Genomic DNA, 27990 nt, shown 5'->3' with positions numbered 1-27990 from the left:
TGTAAAAATGAGGAGAGGTCTGATGTTTCAATGGCATGTCGCTCTTTGTTATTAATTCATGTGAGGTTGAGCTTTGTCCTCACTTTTATAATCCTTACTGTCACTGAACCCCTCCCCCTCCCTATCATCTTTCTTGAGGGACCAAAAAGATAAAATGTAAGTCAAATATGCACTTTGGGCTGAAAGCTTTATGAGATCTCAAATTGGGTTAAGAAGATGGAGACAAGGTCCTCTTTCTCTCTCATATGTTAATCCTGATGTGTGATCCTCATTTGAAGCCTGATTGTCATCTGCAATTTCAAGAAAAGCAATTACATTGTTGAAGAGGCTGCATAACTCTGGTCATTATTCAGAGGTCAATGACCCAGGATTTAAACACAAGTGACACCACTGCCAAATATGCTGAATTTTCAATCTTGAGTAGTTGAAGAGTTTTCAATTTAGCATAAAACATACAATGTAAGCACAGCTGGCAGAGTGTAGCATCAGCTTCCAGCAGGACTTAAACCTGTGAGCACATTAGTGAAATGAATGTCTCGACTCATATATTGCCAGCTCACTTTGCTGTTCCATTTCAGTATACCAGAAATGAGTTTGAAATTGAGTTAGTTTGTTAAATTTCAGCAAACTGCACTAGTGTGAGAGAGCTGATGCTTTGTGGTATTTTGAGTCTTGTTTGTGCTGCATGTCACTTTTAACTTTTACTGGAAAAGGATATTACTCAAGAGATGCAGAATTATTTTCAGTAAATATTTAAATGCATTGCAAAGGTTGCTCAGTTTAAAACTTTTGACAACATCTGCTTTTAAAGCTCACAACAAAGTTGTAGAGTTGTTTACGATTCCACAAATGGAACATGAAGCTTTACTTCAAAGTCAAAGATTGCAATATTTGGATGCTTAATACAATGGGTGCTATTATAATTCCAACATGATCCACTGGCCTTGAGGTATTCATGATGCCTTCATTCTATAGCAGTATGTTTTACTATTTGCATTATGTCACCACATTGAATCAGAAGGGTGATGGGAAATCTACTGATATGATAAATCAGGACTTCAACATACAAGCCCTGCCCTTGTGAGCATTGTACAGCAAAAGCCATGCTGCTGCAGAAAAGGTGATCAGATCATTGGTGTATTTAAGCAACACTTCGGAAGCCTAGATTACTCTGGAAGAGTACTACTTGGTAGAGGGCATATCAAAATTCAATGTGGTCTGCTACATGCTTTACAACCTTACAATCACCAGGAAGCAGGCATCGCTGAAAGCTATATGACAACAAGCTGTGGAGGACAGAGGGAGGGAGAAGGCAACTTAGATATCTATTATAGAGTCATAGAGTCATACAACATGGAAACAGACCTTTCGGACCAACTAATCCATGCCGACCATATTCCCAAACTAAAATAGTTCCTCTCATCTGTTTTTGGCCCATATCGCTCCCAACCTTTACTGCTCATGTACTTACTAAAATGTCTTTTAAATGTTGAATTTGTACCTGCAATTTTTCTGGCAATTCATGCCACACTCTGTATAAAAAAAAGTTGCCTCTCACGATCTTTTTAAAACTTTCTCCTCTCATCTTAATAATATGCCCCCTAGTTTTGAACTCCCTCGCTCTCGGGAAAATACCCACGCTATTCACCTTATCTATGCTGCTGATGATTATATAGATCTTTATAAGGTCACCCCTCAATTTGCTACACTCCAACGAGAAAACTCCCAGCCTTTTCAGCCTATTTTTATAACTCAAACCCTCCATTCCTTGCAACATCCTGGTAAATGTTTTCTGAACCCACTCCAATTTAATAATATGCCTCCTCTTGCCGTGCAACCAAAACTGCACGCAGTACCCCAGAAGAAGCCTCAGCAACATCCTGTACAACCTGAACATAATGTCCCAATTCCTATACTTATAAGTCTGAGCAATGAAAGCAAGCATACTAAATGCCTTCTTAGCCATCCTGTTTACCTTTGATGCAAATTTCAAAGAATTATATCCCTGAACCCCGAGGTCTCTCTGTTGTACAACACTACCCAAGGCCCTACTATTAATTCTATAAGTCCTGCCCTATACTAAAATGCAATACCTTGCATTCATCAAATTATACTCCACCTGCCCATTAACCAAATTGACCAAATTTGTAATTTTAGATAACTTTCTTCATTGTTCACGATACCAACAATTTTGAAGTCATCCTTAAACTTACTAAACAGGTCCTCGATATTCTCATCCAAAACATTTACATAAATGAGAAACAAAAGTGGAACCACTATGGAACACTGCTGGTCACAGATCTTCACTCCAAAAAAACAACCCTCCCCCTACGTCGCCTACTGTCAAGTAATTCTGTATCCTATTGGTAAGCTCATCTTGAATCCCATGTGATCTAACTTTATTAATTAATACTAACTTTATTTATTATGCGGAACCTTGTCAAAGGCTTTATTAAGTCTACCATTTCTGCCCTCATCAATCTTTTTGGTTAATTTCTCAAAAAACCCAATCAAATTTGTGAGACATGATCTCCCATGCACAAACCTATATTCTGGCTAGTCTTTCTGTGATTGACTTATCTGCCTGTTGTATCAGTGAATGCAACTTCAATTTCCTATTCTCTAACAGTCATTCACTTTTACCTTTTTTCTGTTACTGACTCGCACAGTGGTGTTTTGAGCATAGTGGTGAATTATGACCATAATGGAACTGGTCTTCTCCATGCTCCTTTCAAATTTTGCCAGGCCTGTCAATACACTAAGTATTTCAGTTTGTACCCATTCGCCTTATTATTATATACACTTCTATTAAAGACTTACCTCAGATCTCTGCAGAAAACTTTACATCAGCTCACTCTCCTATAACCTCGTCTGACTGCAACCCCCTCATGCAGAATGTACAATCCCTTGCAGATCCTGTCTCCTGCACTCATATGAGGTCATTGGACTTGTTGTGGTATTGCCTCAGGGATAGATTCCTGATGTTAACGTAAGTCAGTTTATCAAGAGGGCTTTCTGCACTTCTCCATCTCCCTACTGCCCTGCCACACACCTCCCATAATGCATTGGTGAAGTGTCTCCTCACTTGCAATTCCAAGGCCTCCACTAAGCATCGGAAAATCCTGGTACCTGCTGTCTACCATGTTGTGTCATTTTTGCACCTTTCCCAGATGTGCTTTCCCAATGCTTTAACAACCCATTCCAGCCAGAGTGTGCCGGCTGACTTTGAGGCATTGGCCTCCAGTGATTTTTGAGTTCCTGATCAGACATGCAGCCACTCAGCCGTGGACTTAGATTTGGTTGCAGGCTGCGAAGTTTAAATCTGGAGATGGTATCAGAAGCAACAGCAATTGGTTAATCAGACATCTGTTTTTGAATTTTCAAACTTTATGGTCATGATATCATTATTGTAACTCAGATCCATGCACAAGACCCTGTTTAGGCATTTTGTTTTTGAAGGGGAATGTACATCTAGATGTACTTAAAGCAAATATACATAGTAGATTCAAGTGTATAACATAATTTAATCCATTTATGGCAATTCTCCTCCAGATTTTGCCATAACTTTGATAGTTAACAGCTTAATATCTGTTGGTAAAGCTAATTTGGAATGTTTGTATGTGTTCACGTGCAATGCAGGTATGTTGATGCGTTCATATGTGTGTTTCTGAATATAGATAGATTTTTGTCGGCCCCAGCAGTTAGCATGTTTGAGGATTTCAATGAAGAATGGTACAGGTTTAAGTGTGTTATAAATCTCACTTAACAGAGTGAATGTCAATAGTTCCTAGCTGGGATTTTAGCTGAAGACCAACGCGTAAGCAAAATTCTCCCTCTTGGACAGAACAAACGTCTGGCATAACTGAGTTTGCACAGATGAATGTCATCAATTTCTGCAAGGTCCAAAAAGTAGCATCAATTGTATTGAAGGAGGAAGCAGCACCTCAGTCAGCTAGGTTTATAAGAATGGCTATGTTTTGGTTAAAAAAGGGCAAAACATTTGAAGAAAATGGCTAGGAATGATACTCATTGCAACTGAGAGTGAACAATTACAGTTTTTTGAAGTGTGTAGTATTTATAGTGGACATAATTTCAATATGCAAGAGAATTACTGGGTTTGTTACAGGTTCATTACAATATGTTACAATTTTATATTGGCTTTGCATTCTTGTTTTTTACATGGCCTCATGGGCATTTGTTCTTTTTAATTATCTTGAGACCACAAAATGATGTTAGATGGCCTTCTTGTGTAATTGGATTAACCTGTCTAAATGTGCTAATAAAATAAAGTAATAATTAAAAAAAAGACCTCCACAACAACAAGTTATATTTTTGGTATATGATGCTATGGGGATAATAAACATTGAAATTAATCAAAGGTCAATAATTCTCCTTGAAGTCATCTGTTTGCATTCTGTGTGTAATATATACTTCCAATAATGCTTTTATTTTCATTTACTGAAAAAATGCAACTTTTTTTGTTTGAAATTTGGTTATGAATAATTTAAAATAACAACTAATAATACATGAAAGGCAAAATTGCTCCCTTTTGAATTTGGACCTGTTTAATGAGTATGCTGAACTAATTGTAAGAAGAATGCTTATTCTTTTGCACAGTTAGTACTGTGAACTACATTTGAAGTGTTCCCCCAATTTATTGAAATCACGTTTTAAAATTTGTTTAAGCAAATGATCAATCATTCTCCCTGAAAAAGCATGAAAATTTATGTGAATAGAGAACAGTTTTTGAAATCAAGGATATCTTACATCTGTGACTTCAGTTATATTTGTGTAACCTTACTGGACTATTGGTCACATAAAGTCATAGAGCTGTACAGCATGGAAATAGACTCTTTGGTCCAACTTGTCCTTGCCAACCAGATATCCTAAATTAGTCAAGTCCAATTTGGCCCATATCCTTCTAAACCCTTCCTATTCATATACTCATCCAGATGTCTTTTAATTGTTGTAATTGTACCAGTCTCCACCACTTCCTCCAGCAGCTCATTCCATACACGTACCATCCTCTGTGTGAAAAAGTTGCCCCTTAGATCCGTTTTTATTTTTGCAGTCTCATGTTAAACCAATGCCCTTTAGTTTTGGACTCTGCTAATCTGGGGAAAAGACCTTGGCTATTTACCCTATCCATGCACCTCATGATTTTATAAAACTATAAGGTCACCACTCAGCCTCTGATGCTTGAGGGAAAACATCCTCAGATTATTCATCCTTTCCCTATAGCTCAAACCCTCCAACTCTGGCAATATTCTTGTAAAACTTTTCTGAAACCTTATAAGTTTCACAACATCCTTTCTGTAGCAGAGAGACCAGAATTGAACACAGTATTCCAAATGGCCTAACCAATGTGCTGTACAGCTGTAACATAACCTCCAAACTCCTATACTTAATGCACTGACCAATAAAGGAAAGCATACCAAATGCCTTTATCACTATCCTGTCCACCTGCGACTTTAGTTTCAAGGAACTATGAACCTGCACTGTTTGTTTGTTCAGCAATATTCCCCAGGACCTTATAATTAAGTGCATACATCATACCCTGATTTATCTTTCCAAAATGCAGCACCTCACATTGATCTAAATTAAACTCCGTCTGCCACTCCTCAACTCATTGGCCCATCTGATCAAGATCCCGTTGTACTCTGAGGTAACCTTCTTGGCTGTTCACTGCACTTCATATTTTGGTGTCATCGGCAAACTTACTAACTGTACCTCCCTAAACATTATGTCCATATGTGCCTGAAATTGGAAATGTCAATTCATCCACCTTCATAATTTTTCAAGATGCCTGTGCTGGAATGATAGGTAGTGGTCGGACTCCTGAGCCCATCCACTCCAGGTTGGTGGCATCCTTTCTTCTCTCTCCTTTTCGTCTTTTCTTCTATCTTTGTTCATCTCTGACGCCAGAATGGTGTCAATGGGGCGGTGACTGCAGCATCAGCAGTGTGGATCGGGACCCCTGGTGGCAGTGCCAGTGCCTGGAAAGGGGACTTTGGTGGCAGTAGGCCCAGAGCCTGGGCTCTTGGCAGCAGCGATAGTGCTTGGAGCGGGGACTCTGGTAGCAGTAGGCCCAGAACACCTTGCAGAAGCCGTGGAACCATGTTTGAGATCCAGTTTGAACAGAAGGTGAACTCTATTTAAGTAATTTATTTATATTATTTTTATAACTGAAAATGGCAGCAGATTGTGGCAGCGAAGCAACTTTCACTGTATCTTCCTCGATATAGTTACAAATCACACAAGAGGTTTAATTGGAAGCACTAGCTTTCGGAGTGGCGCACCTTCATTAGGTGGTCTGACAAACACCTGATGAAGGAGCAGCGCTCCGAAAGCTAGTGCTTCCAATTAAACCTGTTGGACTATAACCTGGTGTTGTGTGATTTATAACTTTGTATACCCCAGTCCAACACCGGCATCTCCAAATCATTCCTAGATATATATGACAATAAAATCATTCATTCATTCATAATAGACTTTTAAAATGTGTAAGAGTAGCCCAACATATTAAAGTGCAAAATAGATAGTTTATCACCTGTTTTCTGATACTACTTGTTTGTGTAAAAAATGCAAAGTAAGTTTACAATGAAAACAGTTTGTTGTACTTTATACATTTTTTGTTGTTGTGTAATTACAGAAACTTATTCCAAACTAAGTTGTAACAACATTGTCTAGCAATCATTTAGATTCCTCAGACAGCTTTATTTCTATTGGGATAAGATTTTGGTGTACTTGTTGAAAAATCTAATGTTGGTATACATGTCAGGAAACCTGACACTGCTATTCTTCTTGGAAGGTTACATAGCAGCATGCTTGTGTTACTGTGAGCTGATATATTTGTCAGGAGGTGTAATATTACTATTGGCTATCATATGATGTGATAAACATATATCTGTCAGATTATATAACTCTGGTGTACCTGTCAGGAAATGTTAAACCAGTAAACTAATAGGAGTGCAGTGTACTTGTCAGACGTATGATATTAGTATACTTGTCCGATGATGTGATAATGGCATGTGTTGCTGATATACATGTCAGGAGATATGAAACTTACTACTTTTGTCAAATGATTTGATACTGATGTACCTTTCATGGAAGATATGTTTGTGGAAACATTTCAACTTTCAAAAAGACAATGTGCTACTTGCAAATTATTGTTGAAGTAACTTTAGTTTTGTTAAATCTTAGATTTGTGGCTGAATATTTGCTACCATTTTGAAATTACATTTATGTCACAATCATGCAATTATTAGAGGTTCTATTCATTCTGCAATATCCACTAATTTGAGGTCTGTTATCATAAGAGATGTTCTGAAACTAAAACATAAGATTGTGTGGTCTTTCTGTTATTTCAGGAATCAAAGCTATTACACTTATGTAGTGTCTTAAAATTAATTCAAGATGCAGCAAAGACATGGAAAATAAAGGATTGCTTTTGAAGTGAATCACTCTCATTGGAGGATCTAGGACCAGGGAAGACAGATTAAAAGTAAACAGTCTCCCATTTAAGATGGAGATGTGGAATTTCTTCTCTTGGAGGCTTGTTTGTCTTTTAAATTTTCTTGTCCAGAGAGCAGTGTAGGTTGGCTCATTGAATACATTCGAGTCTCAGTTACACTTTTAATTGACAAGCAATTCAAGGGATATGGACTAGCCAGGAAGGGGAAGGTAAGACTATAATCAGATCAGCCATGATCCTTTGAATAGTGGACCGATGATGTGCAAAATGGCTTCTTCCTGCTTGTATTTCTTATGATTTTGTAATACAGTTCTGAAGAGAGAGAAAAAAAAACAACTTGTACAAAATTTGATCCCATTAACAATAAAGGACTTTCTCATTTATTGGTGGTGTTGACATTGGTAAGTGGATTGAATGACCCCTCTGCTGTTCTTTTTGTGTCATGTGATATCTATCTATCCTTAATGTCCAACTAACCAGATAGAAGAGGCCTATGCTTTAAAACGTATCAAAAATATGGTGTCTCCATGAGTCCCTGAGTACAATTTTGGATGAGGCTTAATGTTCAAGTAATACTTTTACTTGCCTCACTGACATTATTTCATAAATGCACAGTCATACAGAACTTAAGTATTGCTATGAGCGATCAAGAAATTGAAACTTTTTATCTTGCACAGATCAGAACTAGCACCCCTGAAATAGACTCTGTAAAAAGAGACACAATTTTATTCAGCCTGAGAAGAGGGTGCTGATTGATTGGAGATGCAGTGGGAACAATTAACTCTCAATCTTAGTTTTCAGGCCAGGCAAGTAAATCGGTTTTCTCTTAGCACTATCCAGATTATTTAATAAATATTTCCAGTGACAGAATTACATCCAAAAGAGGATGTACTTTTCTGAAGCTTGCAAATATGGGCTGATGCGCATGAGAGATATGCTGCCTGTTGTGAATGTTCAATGGGATGTGATGTTTGATATGGTATGCCAGTCATAGGGATGGCAAGACCTATATATCTGGCATAATACCGGGGTAATCAAATTAAGGCTGACAATGGATTCTTAACTATTATCTACCAAAAGCCTATTTGATTGGTCAATATATATGTTGAGATTTCTCTGGTCTTGTGCTGCAAAATCAATCTTATTGGCAACCTTGTAAAAATAGAGCTCTTCTCATTTGCTCAAAGTATAACCTTGCTGCTTAGAGCAGGCACATCAAAGCTATTCTGCATGATAATGATAATGCCAATCAAATCATCACTCATTGTATATTGCGAAAACTCATGCAAGTGTCTACGTCTGGCAATTTTGATCCAGAACAGTGTGTATTCCACCTCAGATCACCTGGAAGGGGACAATATCTCAAAAGTTTGAACTATAGGTGAAGCTAGCTGTCTCCCACTGCTACTGTGTAGCATATCCACAAGGAGTTTTCTCCACAAGAGACTACTGCCATCAAGCCAAAAATATGCTTTGCCTTCCGTGCAAATGAATAATGTGATAGGTGAGTTTCAGTGTTGGTGTTTAGGCCGTACATCCCAAAAATACTACGAATGGTACTCATAACTTTACAAATTCCAATAGTAATGATAGAGATGAGCTTCACAATAGTGTGGATATTTATGTCATACAAAATGTACAGTTTGTGAATCAGTTTGACTCAATTTATATCTTTCAGTAATATTAAGTGTCTTGACAGACAGCAGTGAGCAGCTACTCAAAGTCAGCAGCAGATAATCATAGTCACGCTGAAAGAATATCACAGACATAATTGCTACATGTACACCAAATGATAAGTTGATTATCAGTTCAAAACTCAATCAAAGTTAATCAAAATGTTTCTATGTAATGCAGAATGTAATTGTCCACTTGAATGATTTCCCATATTGATGCCATAAATGGATTAGTTATCATCTGGTCACCATAGGAGGACACTGGTATTGTGGTAATGTCACTGGACTGGGTAATCAGCAGGCACTGTGGTCTTGAGTTCAAATACCACCAGGGTAGCTGGAATACAAGTTCAGTACATAAACCTGGAATTAAAACCTCGTCTGTTGATGACCATGAAAACAACTGATTATTGCAACAACCCATCTGGTTCACTAAGGCTCTTTAGGGAAAGATATCTGTCATCCTTACCTGGTCTGGTCTATATGTCACTCCAGACCCATGGCAATGCTACCATGTGGTTGACTCTTAAATATCCTCTGCAATTGTTTAACAAGTTACTCAAATACGTTGCTACAAAGTCTAAAGGAATGAATTTGGACAGACAGGCAGCATAAAAGACAAAGAAAAACCCAGCCCTGTTGACTCAGCAAAATACTCCTTACCAACATCTGGGGATGTATGCCAAATTACAAGAGCTCAGATAAGTTGAGCAATAGCCTGACATTGCTTACTCTTGGAATGAGATCTGACAGACAGTTTCCTAGACATTAACATCATCATGCCATTGGCATGACAGACCTAGCAGAATTGTGAATGTCACAGTTGTATACAGTTGGAAGGGGATCATCACTTCTTGTGGAGATGAAGTCTTATCTTCACATTGAGAGTATATCCTTCATTGTGTTGTTTGACACTACCACTATGATAAATGGGACAGATTTTAAACAGATCTAGTAACTCAGAACTGGGCATCCATGAATTGTTGTGTCATCGGTAGCACAATTATATTCAGCTACAATCTGCTACCTCTTGACCCAGTGTATTCCTCACTCTACCCATCACCTGGTTTAATGAAGAGTGCAGAGGACATATCAGATGCCGCATGAGTCATGGTTGAGATGTCAACCTGGTGAAGTTACAGAATAGGACGACTTTCATCCAAATAATGGAAATAGCATGCAGTCAACAGAGCTAGTTGAGTCCACACCCAAAGGGCCAGATCTAAGTTCTGTAATCCTACCACAATCAGTCAATAAGAGTGGTGGACAAATAAACAACTACCAAGAAGTAGAGGCTCCACAAATATCCTCATCCTCAATGATGGGGAAGCCCAATACATTAATGCAATAGACAAAGCCAAAGCATTTGGAAACATTTTCACTTAGAAGCACCAAGTGGATCATTTATCTCAGCTTCCTCCTGAGGTGTTCAGCATCACACCCTCAACTTAGTTCACTCCACATGATATCAAGAAACTACCATAACCAGCAAAGGTTATGGGCCCTAACAACATTCCAGCAAAAGTTCTGAAAATGTTTGCTCCAAAAATATCTTGAGCCAAGCTGCTACAGCTACAAGACTGGAATTTGCCCAGCAATGTGGAAGATTGCCCAGGTACCTCTATTCCACAAAAAACAGAGTGACTCTAACTGGGCCAATTATGGGCCCATCAAATATACTTGGTGATCGGTAAGGTATTGTTGACAGTGCTATCAAGTGGCACTCACTCATCAATAACGTATTCACTAATATTCAGTTTGGGTATTACAGCTCTTGATCCGATTGCAGGTGCAATCATGGACTCCAGAGAAAGAGTGCGAGCGACAACCCTTGACATCAAGATTCCACTGAACCGAACGTGGCATCAAGGAGCCCTACTACGGTGGAATAAATGGGAAATATGGGAAAACTCTCTGCTGGTTGGGATCATACCATGCACAAAAGAAGAAGGTTGTGATACTTGCAGGTCACTTACCTCAGTGCCAGGGCACTTCCGCAGAAGTTGCTCAGAGTAGTGTCCTAGGCCGAACTGTTTTCAGATTTTTCTTCAGTGGGGGATTTTAAGACAAGGGGCCCATTTTTAAGGTGAGAGGAGAGAGGTTTAAAGAAGGCAAGAGGCAAATTCTTTACACATAGGTTGGTTTGCATGTGGAATGAAACTCCTGAGGAAGTGGTGGCTGTGGGTACAATTATAACGTTTAAAAGACATTTGGATAGATATATGAAAAGGAAAGGTTTGGAGGGACATAGGCCAGGAACAGGCAGATAGGGCTAGTTTAGTTTGTGATTATGTTCAGCACGGACTGGTTACACTGAAGGTTCTGTTTCTGTGCTGTATGACTATGGCTCTATGACCTTCCTTCTTTTATATGGTCAGGCATGGGGATATTCACTGAACATTTTCACAATGTTCATTACCATTCATGACTCTTAAGATACTAAAAAAGTCCATGCCCAAAAGTATTAGGACCTGGACAATATTCAGGCTTGGGCTGATAAGCAACAAGTGACGTTTATTGCACTTAATTGCACTTCAATCACAATACCAGTGACAAGGGAAAATATAACCATTGCCCTTTGACATTCGATGGTGTTGCCATCACTGAATCCTCCACTCTACATATCCTGGGTTACCATAGACAAGAAACTGAACTGGATTGGCAATAAATATTGTGGCTAGAGGATTATATTAGTGCTAGGAATCCCGTGGCATGTAACTTGCTTCCTGACTCCCCAAAGCCTTCAGATACATGACACAAAATCATTTGTCTGGATTGATGCAAGTCTTAATAACCATTTCTGAAGATCAACACTGTGCAGGACAAAATCTTTGACTTGACTAGCTCCCAATCCACCACCTTTAAATTTGACTCCTTCAGCTTTGACATATGATGGCACCACCACCTGCAAGTTCCCCTCAAGTCACATGCTATCCCGACTTGTAACTATATCACTGTTCCTTCACTGTGACTGTGCTAAAATGCTGGAACTCCCTTTCTAACAGCACTGTTGGTGCCTCTGCATCACATGGATTATAATGGTTCATAAAGATAGCTCACGACCCACCTTTCCTGGGAAGTTAGGAATGGGCAATAAATGCTGGCCTGGCTAGTGATGCCCACATTCCAGGATGAATAAAAAAAGTTTCAATCCATGTGTGTTCTGCCATGAAGGCAGGTCCTTGATTCATTGCTGTTTATGTTTCACATTGGAATGCAATGAATGTCAATGTCAATAAGGTACTTTTTCAAAAAGTCCTTTGCTGTTATTCAAAAATTCTGATTCTTCAATCAATTCTTGTGGTTATCCAGCCATACAATGCTAATTTTGAGAACTGGAACATTACCAATGGCAATGCCGAACAAAAATTGAAGTATGGTGCAGCTGGTTGTGATTCGAATTTGCCTGAAATGTTTCTTGTAAGCTGTTTTGGTGTGCAGGAATATGCTGTACAGGGAATGAGGTGGTGCATCATGCAATCCAAGTTCCCTTTACCAATGTGTGCATACAGGCTACCAGTTATCTTAAAAGGTCCATTCTACTATCAAGAAGACCCACCTAAGGAAATGGGTACAGGTTAGAAACAGAAATTGTCTTGGAGGGCAACACAGTGGCTCAGTGGTTAGCATTGCTGCATCACAGCCAGGGATCTAGGTTCAATTCCACCCTTGGGTGACTGTCCATGTGGAATTTGCACATTCTCCTCGTATCTGCATGGGTTTCCTCCAGGAGCTCCTGTTTCCTCCCACAGTCCAAAGATATGCAGGTTAGGTGAATGGGGAAATGTAAGGGAATGGGTCTGGGTGGGATACTCTTCAGAGGGTCAGTGTAGATTTGTTGGGCCAAGTGATCTGGTTCCACACTGTCGGGATTCTATGAAATGTAACACAATCTAATGTGTGTCACAACATGGTAATAGATTTTAGCACTAGTGTGAGCCTGACAATAACAACTTGTATAAAAACCTCAGACCATAAGAAATGTAATTAGGAGAAGGTCATTTGATCCCTCGAGCCTGCTCTGCCATTTAATATGATTATGGCTGATTCAACATTCCTTGCATTCACTTTCCCGGCCCTTTCCCTGTAATCCTTGATTCCTCTAATGATCAAGAATCTATCTGTCTCAGCCGGGAATACACATGAAAACTCTGTCCCCATTACCCCCTGTAATAAGAAGCTCTAAAGGCTCAATACCCTCTGAGAGAAGAAATTCCTTCTCATCCCTTTTTTCTGAGACAATTCACTCTGGTCCTAGACTCCCCCCTGAGGGGAAACATCCTCTCACCATTTATCCTCTTTAAGAATCCATTTTGTTTCATTGAGTTTACCTCTTATTCTTCTAAATTTCAGTGAGTAGAAACCCAATCTCTTCAACTTCACTCATAAATCAATCCCTCCATATCAGGGATCATCCTCGTGAACATTCTCTGAACTATCTCCAATAAAATTACATCATTTCCTTAAATAAGGGGACCAAAACTATTCTCAGTCATCCAGATGTGGTCTCACCAGCATCTTGTACAGTTGCAGTATGGGTTCCACTCTCTTATACTCCAAGCCCCTTGAAATAAGGGCCAACATTCCATTAGCCTTCCTGATTATCTGCTGCTCTTGTGTGCTAGTTTTCAGTGTTTCATTCACGAGCACCCCAAGTCCCTTCTTTTTTATAGTTTTCTGGAGTTTTTCTCCATTTAAATAATACCCTGTTTTTTGTTCTCCCTCCCAAAATGAAGAACTCCACATTTTCCCACATTATGTCCATTTGCCAACTTTTGGCCCATTTCTTTAGCAATGCCTATCAATGCCTTTCTGTAAACTGTCGGATCTCTCTTGCAAATGATCTTTCCACTTATTTTTTGTATTATCTGCAAATTTGGCTACTGCACATTCGCTTCCTTCCTCCAAATCATTAATATATATCGTAAACAGTTAAAGTACCAACACTTGTCTCTGTGGAACCCACTGGATACAAGTCTCCAACCTGGAAAAGAACCCCTTATTCCACTTACTGTTTCTTGCCCATTAGCCAGTTATTTATCCATGACAATATACTAACTCGAACACCATAGGATCTTATGACTTGGGCTTTTATGAGGTACCTTATTGAATAGTTTCTGGAAATCCAGATAAAACTGGTTCCCTTCTATCGACTCTGTTTGAGACTTCCTCAAAAATCTCCAATAAAGTATTCAGACTGGATTTCACTTTCATTGAGCCATGCTGACTCTGCTTGATTAGATTATGATTTCCAAATGTGCTGCTAAAACCTCCTTAATAATTGATTCCAACATTTTTCCAATAAATCAACGTTAGACTAATCAGCCTATAGTTATCCAGTTTTTGCCTCCTTCCCTTTTGAATAGGGGTGTTACCTTAATAGATTAAACTATCCAAAGTTACCACATGAGAGTGATTATCAAGAAAACATTGCAGAATGACAAAAGGAAATGTTAATATAGGAGCTTAGGCTTTCAGTATTATGATGCATTCATAGACATCAATAAAATGTGTGACTCAAGGTTGATTTGTGCCTGGACATACGCAGAAGCAGCCTAACATTCAGAGAAAGTTGGAAAACTCAACTATGACAGCATCCTAGTTGCTTTATTGCTGCAACCAGGCTGCTTAATTTTATGTGTTGCACTTATATGTTTGCTATATAAACTTAAAAATTATTTTAAGATAATGATCCCAGTTGACATTTTCAATTTTGGCATCAAAATTATGGCCTCTCTGAATAGACTTGTCAGTTAGTTCCAAATAATGGCACTGTTGTCCTATCATCGTATGCCCTTCAGGAACCTGTTATTTCCTACATAAGAGAGAGGAGACTTTCAGCCTAGTCATCTGGACTCAATTCTCAAATTAAAGTCCAGGTTCTCAATGTGTTAATCAACTGTGCCATTCAACTTCATTTCAATCTAAATGCAATCTTTCCCCTGAGAGATTGGAATACAGCTTCAAATCTGAACTATCCTCTTTGCTAAAAGTTCACCCCTTCAGTTCTGTTGTGTATCCCTAAATACTTAAGTCTCATTTCAAAAAGTTTTATTTCCTGGTTCTGTAATACCATGCTCCATACCACTGACCGTAACTCCAGGAGATGAATTATTTCCTGTCCTTTGTTCATATTGCTTCACCTAAAACCAGTTTGAAATGCTTGCAACCATCTTAGATATAATGCTCATGATTTGGTTTGAGCATTTGTTGCTCATCCCTAATTGTGCTTGAGAATGTGGTAGTGAACTTCCTTCTTGAATCAATGCAGTTCACGTAGTTTAGTGGACCTGGAGTACTATTCAGGATAGATAGTATTCAGGATGGTTTGGAAGATGTGTCAAAAGGAGCCTTTTGAGTAATTGCACTGTATCTTGTAGATGGTATACATTGCTGCTACTGTCCTTCAGTGCCTGTGAGAATGAAGACATAATAGTAGATGATATAATATAATAAATCACGTGCCAATAAATTGCGCTGCTTTGATTTTGAGGTTTTTGAGCTTCCTGAGTGTTGCTGGAATTGTGGTCATCAGACCTTCGCATTACAGGTGATGGATAGGCTTTTGGGAGTCACAAAATGTGTCACCTCAGAATTCCTAGATCTGACCTGTTGTTTTAACCAAGACTGGCCCTGTTCCATTTCTTGTCAAAGGTAACCTCCAAATTATGGGTCATGGGTTTTTCAATGATGGTAATGTCATTGAATGTCCAGGATGATGGTTAGGTTCTTCCTTGTTAGTATGGTTATTGTGCAGCACACTTGCATGACATGAATGTTGTTTGCCATTGATCAAGTCAAATTATTTTAAATATTATTCAGGTCTTGAAGCACAAGGACATGGACTGTTTCAGTTTCTGCAGATTTTATGAATGGTTGCTGAACATAGAGCAAAAATGAGTGAAAAATCTCCACTTTTGATCTTATAATAGAAGAAAGGTGCTGGATGAAATATGTAAGAATGTATGGTCTTATGTCATTGTCTGAAGACCTTCTGAACAGTGGAAACAAGAAAAGAGTGGTGAAAGCTGACAGCTCAATGAGTATGACTTGTCTTGTGACAGAACCACTTTGTGGGACTGTCTTATAGCCTTATTAAAAAGGTAAATGTAGATCTCTTCGAGGTGATTCAGTGCTTATGTTCCTTAAATTTGCAGAGATTTAAACAGTGATGCCCAATTTGTAAACTCAAGTTGCACTCCATTAGAATCATTTTTCAAAACCTGAGTGAGCATTGGGACCTTGAATAAATTTGAGTCAGTTATGGGGTTTTACTCAGTTCTAACTGCAAATAAAACATTGGGTAAAGATAAACATTTCAGCTTCTGTTATTGCTTATTTAATCAACTTCCAACAATTCATTTTCACAAAGACAAAATCATTGAAGTCTGTTGTCTTAAAATCTGTTTTTGATTGATATATATAAATGTAGTAAGCCTTTTTGTAACAGGAATATTATAATTTACTACTTATTATAAATTACAAAATTACAGTTGTCCTTGCTAGTTTTGCTTTGAGGAGGAGCGTTTATAAAATCGTAGAATCCCTACAGTGTGGAAGCAGGCCAATTGGCCCATCACATCCACACTGACCCTGTGAAGAACAACCGACCCAGACCACATCCCTGTCCTATAACCCTGCATTTCCCATGGCTAATCCAACTAATCTACACATCTGTGGAAACTTTAGGCAATTTAGCATGGCCAGTCTACCTAACCTGCACATCTCTAGACTGTGGGGGGAAACCGGAGCACCTGGCAGAAACCCACACAGACACAAGGCGAATGTGCAAACTTCACACAGTTGCCTGAGGGTGGAATCGAACCTGGGTCCCTGGTGCTGTGAGGCAGCAGTGCTTACCACTGAGCCACCATGTTGCCCCATGGACTTTCTTATCATGGAACATCACAAATACCTTGAAATTGTTTGCAGGTAAGCATCTTAAAGGAATTAATTAGAGTTCAGAAGCAAAGAAAATCAATCTGAAGATTATTTGTGCTTATAATGTGAAGAGGTCTGAAGAGATACTCGGAGGACTTAAATATATTCAAATGCTTGTGCAACAACGATAACAGTCCTGCTCACCACCCACTTGTCATACAGCTCCGAATCTGCTTTTAATCACCCATTTACTGCCTAAAATTGTTTTCTGACTCTACTTTGGAACTTCGAAGGCTTTCTAAAATGAATAAACACAATAAAATGTTAAAGATGTTATTCACATGCATGGATGCATGGAGTTGTTTAAACATAATTTAAAAATCCAAAGCAAATAGACCAGCTTGTCCTTAACACTTTGAGCACTACACTTTTCAGACTATGCTGATGACTTCTCTAGAGCAAATTTACAGCAATTTACAAAACGAGAAGAATGACATCTATAGTTTTTAATTTTTTTTCTGAACGAATCAGTAAATTATGAGATAACGTTACTTTCTGGTTCAGAAATGCTGATATAAATCTAAGTGGTTATATCAAATTTTAAAAATATGCTATTTGAGCAACCTAGTTAAATGCTTGCATTATATGTATCCTCTGAAATTGAATATAAATTGCAGTCAATATTTTTTATATCAACTAATAGATTTTAAAACATGTTTAGGTTAAAGATGTAAGAAAGTACAAACCAAGAAAAACACCTTCAACATATGAGTTTGCCTTTCTAATGGACTTAGTCCATTTTTCATAATTGGACCTATTCTATCAAATGAGGGAGGTGAAACACTGAGGGTAAAATGGTACATGCAGCATCATGGCATGACTGACAATGAAATGGATTAAAGACTAGTTGGATCATTTATAATTTTCATTTACTTAGTATCATAATGACTGTTACTGCACCAGCCTAGAATGGAGGGCACCTGAAACATTTTCTGTTGCATGAAAATCTACTTACTTCTAATGCAAGACTAATTTATAATTTTACACAAGAACTAAATCTCTTTTGTAAGACCACAAGAAATAGGAATATGAGTAGACTGTTCAGCTCCTGAAGTCTGCTCTGCCATTCAAGAACATCGTGGCTGATCTCAGTTTCGTCAGGTACACTTTTCTGCATTTTCCCTGTAATCTTTGATTTCCCCTTCTGTTCAAAAGTGTTTTGATCTTAGCCCTAAATATACACAAGGGCTCTGTCCCCAAACACTCTGTGGCAAGGAGCTCCAAAGACTCACAACCCTCCAAAGGCAGAAATTCCTCCTTATCTTAGTCTTAAATCAGCGTCCTTTTATTCTGAGACTGTGTCGTCTGGTCCTAGACTTGACCATGAAGAGAAACATCGTCTTAGCATTTACCGTGTCAATCCCCTTAAAAATTTTGTGTACTTAAATGAAATCATGTGTTTGACAAATAAAATTTTAATCAATTTCTGAGCTAATAATTTAAAACCAGTTTTTAGATTTTGCATGTCCCCATAACAGATTTGAATTTACAATATACTCTGCCAGGGGTGAACACTTCTTTTTATAAAATTAAAACTAATGTCTTTCACAACCACTGGAAATCTCAAATGATGTTTTACAGCCTTGTGCCGATTTTTCCTTCAAGCCTTTTGGTTCAACTATTACCAAGTTTAATAAAGTTGCTTCAGTTCTGCCTTTGAGTGTGTCCTTTCTCAATGACTACTACGTTATAAGCTTAATTTCAGTTTTCTTTAGTATGTTCCCTTCTCTCCAGAAAGTGAAGATGACTCAAATAAGATGCTGCTTCACATACTTGATGGCATGAGGAATAATGATCATTTTATGTAAATTATTTGATTAAGGAAGATTCTTGTTACTTATCCCAATCATGCCCTTGCATTTATTCGTAAAAATGGGCTTTGGACAGGATTGAAACAACCAATTTGTCTGAGGACTGAAGTTGGTTGCATCTTGCGAAAAGCAATTCTGGTCCTGATCAGCTCACTCAACTCAGACCATGGCATAAATCCGGGCCTTTTTTGTCTGTATCTATGCTACGACATGCTGTGTATTTAGCTACTAGACCCAACTGGACTGCTTGTCAAAGGAGTTCAGCACATAACTGCACATTAACAAATCTTTGCTTACATTGAAACATAACTACAAATTATATATCTATGTTAACTATTAGGGGAAAAGAAAAAGAAACAAGGTTAAATCACAGCTGCCAAGGGAGCTTTTAGCCTTCACACTTTGATCTTTCACAGTAAAAATGTTACATTGTTATTAATGAATATGTTATGTAGATAGTCACAGTGTAAATGAGAGATTCTTATTTGTAAATTTAAAGTAAAACACAGACATCAGGATACATTCTACAAATTAATACCCTCAAAATTTTACCATGCTTGTTCTATTGTTTTAATGCTTTTCCACAAGGCTACTGAGAAGAAAATAAGACCACTCATCATAGCATGATGAAAATGACAGGAGGATTAATAAACCATCCTGGAAAAACCTTCATCTACCTGACAGTATAGGTACTTTGTCGGAGTAACTGACTGCTCTACTTCCAGAAAGCTAGATGAAAATGTTTACCTAACATTTTCTACCTGGTTAAAAATATACAAAATAGCAATTATTTCAGCAACAAGGTGGAAAAGAAGAACTGTTTCATCTTGCTATGTTGGTTGGTGCCAAATTAAAGCTAAAAGCATGACAAACAGCACTAAAAACTGAATGTAAAAAATAGCAATTTCGATTGTGATTGCTTATCCTGTTTATTACTTTAGGTTATTTTATGTTGTAGAGTTATAGTTATACAGCACAGAAACAGACCTTTTGGTCCAAGTCATCTGTGCCAACAAGACATCCAAAACTGATTGAGTCCTATTTGCCAGCATTTGGCCTGCATCCCTCTAAACCCTTCCTATTCTTGTAGCCATCCAGATGCCTTTTAAAAGTTGTAATTGCACCCACCTCCACAACCTCCATTGGTATCTTTTTCCATATACACATTACCCTCTGGGTGAAAAAGTTGCTCCTTGGGTCCCTTTTAAATCTTTTCCCATTTACCTTAAACCTATACCCTCTAGTTTTGGACTCCCCTACCCTTGGAAAAAGAAATTGTCTGTTTACTGTATCCATACCACTCATGATTTTATAAACCTCATAAGGTCATCCGTCAGCCTCTGATGCTTCAGGTAAAATAGTACCAGCTATTCAGCCTCTCCCTATAGGTCAACCCCTCTAATCCTGGTAATATCCTTGTAAATCCTTTCTGAGCTCCTTCAAGTATAACAACATCTTTCCTGTAGTAGGGAGACCAGAATTGAACACAGTATTCTAAAACTGGCCTCACCAATGTCCTGTACAGCTGCAACATGACGTTGCAACTCATATAACTACAAAGCAACAATAGTTACATTAACAGAAACTTGAGGTTCTGATACTTAAAATGCTTGAACTGAGCACTAAAACTTTAGGATTCATCTGGATGCCTCAGCAGTGGATGACTGCCTAATGCATTTGTAGTCAGTTAATTGTATTAATAGTTCTCAGTCTTTAATCTCCATTATACGTATTTTATAATTTTCATACAGTTCATAGCGACCATTTTCTATTTTACACTTGAGTTTTGCAAAATTGATGCATGATATCAAACACATCTTCTTTGTCTCTTAAATGAATAGATATATTGTATGCTTATCAACTATCATTTTACCTTAAAAACCAAATGATTAAATAGCGTGCAGAAAAACAGCGTGCTGATAAGTGTGTGTTACCCCTATTCATTCTAGTTACCAATGACCAAGATCTACCAATATGAGTAATGCAAAACTCTTAACCTTTCAACAGGGAACATGTTTTCAGCTTCTTTACTTCACTATTGGGTTAGGAAAGGGCAAATTGGCAAGGCCTTCTATTCCCAATGATTGTCCAATGACTTCCTGGTGAAAAGTCAGTACATATGAGTGTCATTTGACACTAAAGGTGGGTTCGTCTATGATGATCTGATGTTTAAATATTGCATCAAAACATGCCATGTGGGTTCACTTGAGGAGAATGACTTATTAGATGAGGAAGTGGTTTGTGTCAAATACCGATGAACCAGGTTCTGGCAATGGCTCATTGCCTTCAGCTGGGTGTAAGGTGTAGGGTGAAAAATATAGAAGAAGTCATAGAGAAGTGAGATTGATTTCAAAGTTAAATCTGAATCCCAATCATAAGCTTTTATGAAGTCTTCAATGCAATAATAGCCTTGTAATGCATTCTATTTTCTTAACATGTATGTGGTTGGTAGCCTTTTAGTCACCCTTAGTTTCTTTGAACGATTTGAACTTCATTCTGTTTAAAACATTTTGTTTGTCCAATCCTGTTAGTTAGGAATTATAGGAAAGGAACTTTCTTATTACTTAGTAACAAGAATGTTTTGTTCTTTCAATTTGCTTCTGTTTTAAGTTGGTATCCTTTAGATTATAATGATGCAATTATTACTTAAGGGCAGAGGTCCTCTATTTTCTCAGCATTTTGAGCCAATTTACTTTTCAAACATCAATTATCTGGACTATTGTAAAGTCCTGTAGGTTGTCATTTTCCTCCAGATTAAGCACTTTAGAAAATCTGTCTCACAGCCCATCAGCCTTGAATTTATATAATGTGCTACAATTTATTTTGTGTGCATTGTAAATACATTATCTGTTATATCTTGTCTTTTCCAGTGGCACTAGGATCTGGTAAACTACCTTTCAGGAGAGGTAGGTTCATTGGGGGTGAAGTCCAAATTCATCATCACCAAAAGTTGGCATTAATAGATCAACAGTCAGTTGTACATCTGACCTGATTTTTCTTCTCATTGAAATATCCATCTCGGCATGTAAAGGAATTTTGATCCAGTTCCCATTTTATATCCCCACAATTGCTGAATATCCCCTTCCATCAATGATATATCTGTATAGCGTCTGTTAAACTTTAACAAGCTGAATTTATAAGAAGGAATTTAGTTCTCATGAGGCACTAATTCACCAAACCTTATGTTTTTGATAGTAAGTACAAAGTGAGAAGAAGAGACAATATCAATGGAAAATAAAATGATTTAGCTGCACTTCAGTGGTAAATATACTACATCTCCCAACATTCATGGCAGATCACTTCACCAGTTTGCTTACTTAAAGCAACATCAAAAAATTAAATTGTCATCACAAGGTGATATTGAATAGAAGAGAATGTTTCCATAAGGGTGGAAATGATTTTGCTTGAATCATGAAAGCAACAGGGCCAGAACATTCAAACCTCAATTGCCAACCTTATCCATAAATAAAACAATATTCTTAAATTACCATTCTTTCACCATTTTCTCTATGTGAAAAGCTCATTTCCAATCAGTTATATTACTGAATTAAACATGATTGTGGACCTACTTAGTAATCTTGCTGTGATGATATTATGGCTTGAAGAGATGTACTTTGTCCTACTTTAGTTTATGAAGAAAGGTTGAGACAATGGCGATGAGCAGTCAATAAAATAAGTAGTTTGTGAGGCATTGAGCTTTTTTTAAAGTTGGAATAATAGAAGCAGCCTGAATGGGTGGGGTCAAGCTCCTACAGAACCCAGGATTTTTAATTTTAGCTTCTTGCGGTTGCTGAGGTCTTAAAGCTGGACATGGAAGCTGTGATTCCTCTCTCTGTTACAGCTAAAAGCTGGGGCTGTCTTCCTGCTGCTGGAATCGCATGTGAGACAATCTATTTTACTGAATTTGACTTTGTCAAGGATGGATTTATGGGATGGTACTATATTGGAACAATTAATTAATAGTAGTTAATAAACATGTTTATTTTGTTAAGCATTTTGATAGAGTTACAGTTACAGTTTTTATTTTGTCTGTATTTTAAGTGTAATGTAAAAATAACCTGTGTTTTGCATAAATTCAAGTAGTTTGACTAACCAAATTGCATCTAGAGCACAATGGCTTACATTTACCTTTAAACTAACACTTAGGGTCTAGGCTATCTCGTTAATATATTTTTACGGGGTTTGGTCTGTTCCATAACATTGCCTAGGCTAACTGATGCCACATAGGGGTTGAGGTGTGATGTGACAGGGCAGTAATCTATCGATTTCAGTAAACCTTAGGGTTTGGCTTGTATTGGTGGAGGGGTATCCAAGGGATGCATTAACAAAGCTGCAGTAAGCTATAAACTCATTATATCAGATTTTGACGGGTTTGAGCATGGGCAGAAAAGGCAAATGCCCAACAGTTTGCAAAATTGGGCAAAGTATTTCAGATGTGCATGATTTGAGAGCAATTGCATAAGCCCATCTCTGGAAAACTGTTGAGGACCCTTCTTTTGATACTTGAACTGATATTTGCCAGACTCAGTGGGTTGCAGCAGCCCGAGCTGCCCAGTGTACTAACAGGGCAAATTACAGGAAATATGCTGAAGCTGTTCTATTATTTAATTTGCATGCACCAACCCGTGTATGGTCAGTTGTTTTCCTAAGTACTGCTCTTATGTTGTCTGTCTCAGAATTATCAGAAAAACCCACTGTGATGTGATTGGAAAATCTAGGTCCACATATCTGTAACTCAAAGCTGCAGTAGATTTTTTTTCTTCTTTCTGAGTGTTGCACATTTTTGTACAGTATGTTCTAAATGTTATCTCTAGGAGCAGTCAAATGGCTTCGGCATATATAACCAACATATTGGTTGTCCATATCAGTTAAAACAGGAAGCAATACATTCGAAAGGAAAACATTTTTTTTCAAAAGAAACAAAAAAAAGTAATTTTGTTTTTACATAATGTAATGATTTGTTATACTGTAATAGTTACTTAAAAGAGTTCATGCAAAGGAAGTCACAAAGATAACAATCACACTAAATAGAAATCAGAGTCTGGCTTTATTTAATCAGATTTTGCAATTATAATTGTGGAACGTAGTCCCCTAAGGCTACTGAGCAGAATTGTAGCTAGCCACAGGCAACTAATCGAAAATTAAATATGTTTGTATCACTTGCCATTAAACAATATCTAAGGAAATGGTGATTTACCTCCTTATGCCCTAAAGGAAAAAATATTGCTTGTGAACTGGGACTCATTATCCAAACTACCACACGTGGCTTAGGAATGAAGCAAGAACTGGTATAAGAAGTGATAGTTTGATGTCAATTCTGGTTATGTTACAAAGTCAAGGGGCATTTAAGTATGATCCGTTGATTATTTTAAGAATGTCATATCATTCAACAATATTGTACTTGAATAACCTATCCTTTAATGGAAGGAATCAGATTTTTTACTTAGAATTGGTAGATTTCAGTTAACTACAGAGATAGATTCTCAGACCATCTTGCTTTTTTTGCAATTGAGAGATTATTCACTCATACAATACATGTAATCAACATGGCAATCTAGAAAATGAACAAAAAATGACCAGCAGCTTCAGGAAAACTAATGGCACATAAATGATGTAACTGAGGGATTGCTCCTTAGGCTTTTGTCAATGTATTATGGTTAATTCGCAACACTTTTGGAGGATTTGATCTTAAGTTTTGGGTGGCTGACCTATAAAGCACACTGGCACCTTCCCATAGTGCAAAAGCCATCTTGTTAGTTTTATTGTATTTGGGATTAATTCCAGTCACTATACTGATTCTGCATGATTACACTTACTTGAGATTCTGATCATCCGTAAAGACCCAGATTGTCTAACTCCTTGCAAGAATTCAGCTCTAGCCCAGCCTCAGCTTTACTGAAACAAAACAGTCTTTGTTAAATATTAGTATTTTCGTTGTAGCAAAAAAGTTGATGATCTAAAATGGTCTACATTGAAATGGAATAGCCCAATTGTTTTTGCAAAATATACATTCTTTATTCTCTATCATTACAAGTATATATACCAGTGTCATTCCCCTGGAGTAAACATTTAAAGGTCAAGTGCTCAGTCTCCTCCCCAGTGCTCTGATCTGAAGTTATCATTATCCATCTGTTGTCTTTTAACAGGAGGGTACATGTAGTGTACCACTCAACTGATAATATGTTCTTCTGCCAACCAGAATGAGACAGGAAAGAATGTTCATGAGTGGTTGAAAGAAATTGTCAAAAGCCTGCATTCCATGAATTCATATTGAGAAATATTATGCTACGGCAGAAGCACAGTCTATCTTAAGCAGATGGTCTGATAAGAATATCTATTTGCAAAGTAACATTATGCAAAATCTTACATTCCAAATGATATACAGTCAATTCCTGTTGAGTGAAGAACCAGTTTGTCACGACATTTTATTAGCTTATCAAGAATTCACAGTAATATGTTAATAATTTTCTGTTGCACATTTACTTGCCTACTTTTAATTGGAATGGAAAATTTTCCAAAATACACTGCTTCATACAGTTAATTTCTTTTAAGTTGCTGTAATTTGGCAAATTATACAAATAACAGAAGTCATGCAGCATGCTACACAGAAGGTGACTGTGTGATTTGGGCTGTAAGCATGGAAAAATGCATAATTTGGAAAATAACGAATTTGCAACCAAAATTATTCCATTAGTAGCAATGAATACAGTGTGTGCAAACAGTGACAGATTTTGCATTTTTGATTTCAGTTCACTGAAATGGATTTGACTGAGTTACTTAAAAGTTGTGGCAAATCTGCAATTTAAATCACTTTTGTTCTTTATATATTGCCCTTTAGTTTCCCCTTCTGTCCTCCTCTTTGCAAAGTGATGCTGAATTATGGCATCTACTCATACCAATTGTTCCTGGAACTGTGACTTGGCAGCCAGTCCACATGCATAAGTCTAAAATGTGAATGCCAAAAGGATATTTGACAACAGGGACCAAGACAGCTGAACTTGTTTCTGTCTCCAATGCTGGTTTATCTATATGTACATCCAGCAGAGATCATTGAATAGAAGTCAGAAACAGTAATCTTGATTTGACTGTTCATAACACAAGCATATTATGAAAAATCGTACCACTCTGATTGCCTGAATGCATAGGTTAGCCAAATCAGCACAGGGCCACAAGCAAATTCACAAATAACCTGTTTGACCTTTGTACCAAACCATGGAATGTCCTTATTCTGAGAGATGGCAAGAAGAGTAATATTTGGTTTTAATTTTTATTATCCCATTCAAAACCAATTTCTTCGAAATTCGATTCCATCTCATAAGTCACCGGTAGCAGCCATTATCATGTTTTTGTTTGTATTTTTAAAAAATGATTTGCCCCTCAATATACACACCCATTTTTGCTATTGTATTTTATTTGGGTCTAGTTCAATGGGCCTAGAAATCCATATACGTGGCATTCTTCATATATTCCCAGTGATCATCAGGGCATCGAATTACATGGATCTGAATTTTAACTGACAGATATACTGGCCGTGCGGAGGCTGGAATCTCATCCAAAAACACAAAAGTTCCAGCAGAGCATTTGTCACTGGCTTCTATAATAAACCATGCATTTGAATTTGACGTCTGGGGTTCTCCACCAATTGGAGTGGACAATTTGATTACAACCTGCTAAAGTCTCTTTCAGCTTCATTAGTTAGAGGCACCCTAAGAGGGCTCAATGAAAGTTTTGTCATTTCTGGAACGTCAGAAATGGAGTCTCAACATAGAAAGGCAGCAGCACTCATCTTGTTTGTATACCTGAGCATCATGCTGCAGGGTGTAAGAACCCTTAGGGAGGTCCTGTTGCTAGTGAGCGGGAGGAAGAAAGCAACCTTAGAAAACTAGAAGGCAGGGCTGCAATGGCCAAGAAGATTAGCTGCAGGTTACAGTGCCTCACTCTTGGATACAGTGCTGGAAGAGGTTGAATGACCTAATCAGGGTTGGAAAAAGTGTGACACTGCACAAAATCCCATATCTTCTGGTTGTTAGCATTGCACTATGAATTACATCTTAGACCAACATATCTTGCTGTTGTAGCCATCTACCACTCTTCTGTTATCTCCTCACACCCCTATCTCACCATCCACCACTGACACTCAGCTTCATCTTATTGCAGTGTTGCACCCGTCCCTCACAGTGACCCTCCACAAATGTTTGTCAACCTGTCCTCTCAAAGCATTGTCCATCTCACATTCTTTCCGAACTTGCAGGAGAAGAGAATACAGAACAGCAGTGACAGGCAGAGAACTCAGGCTAGCCTTCAATTCATTTCCATCTTAAAAGCTGTGGAGGAGAAAGCAATGGAAGTAAACCAGGTCTCCACAGACTTGATTATTTGTGATGGAGAATTTTGGTCTCCCAACTACCTGATGACACCTAAGTGGCACATAGCATTCATATCAATGTGATATCAGCAGCCAGTGAAATATCATGAGCTGCACAAACTTGTCAGTTCTAACTAATGTCTTTAATTTCTAAATGGGCCAACAAGCTTCCCTGAGTGGTAGAGCTGGAATAGGATAAAGACTGCTCATAGGAAGTCATTCACTCTGAAGGTGGTCTGTTATCTGACTAATGCACATGCTCCACCAACACATATGTATACAGTGGGGGACAAAGCTCGGCTATCACAAGGCACTTCACACTTCACAAGTGAGAAGGAGAATGTAATGAAGATAGAGAATGTATTGAAGAATGACTGACACCTGACACTTTCCTGGCACTTTCCCCTGCCACCGCAGGAACTGTAAAACTTGCGCCCACACCTCCTCCCTCGCCTTCATCCAAGGCCCTAAAGGAGCCTTCCACATCCATCAAAGTTTTACTTGCATATCCACTAATATCATTTATTGTATCCGTTGCTCCCGATGTGGTCTCCTCTACATTGGGGAGACTGGGCGACTCCAGCAGAGCGCTTTAGGGAACATCTCCGGGACACCCGCACCAATCAACCACACCACCCCGTGGCCCAACATTTCAACTCCCCCTCCCACTCTGCCGAGGACATGGAGGTCCTGGCCCTCCTTCACCGCCGCTCCCTCACCACCAGA

The 27990-nt window shown here is 38.1% G+C and overlaps 1 protein-coding gene across 12 annotated transcripts in view; it reads left to right on the top strand.

Annotated features, from left to right (window-relative positions):
• znf536 (zinc finger protein 536) overlaps window positions 1-27990 on the top strand; it is a 579146-nt gene that overhangs the window by 12970 nt on the left and 538186 nt on the right. The gene's annotated exons all lie outside the window — the stretch shown is intronic.

Source organism: Chiloscyllium plagiosum, chromosome 17 (assembly GCF_004010195.1).
Source record: "Chiloscyllium plagiosum isolate BGI_BamShark_2017 chromosome 17, ASM401019v2, whole genome shotgun sequence".
Taxonomy (NCBI): domain Eukaryota; kingdom Metazoa; phylum Chordata; class Chondrichthyes; order Orectolobiformes; family Hemiscylliidae; genus Chiloscyllium; species Chiloscyllium plagiosum.
Note: the sequence above shows the minus strand (reverse complement) of the source record. Positions and strands in the feature narration are given on the sequence as shown.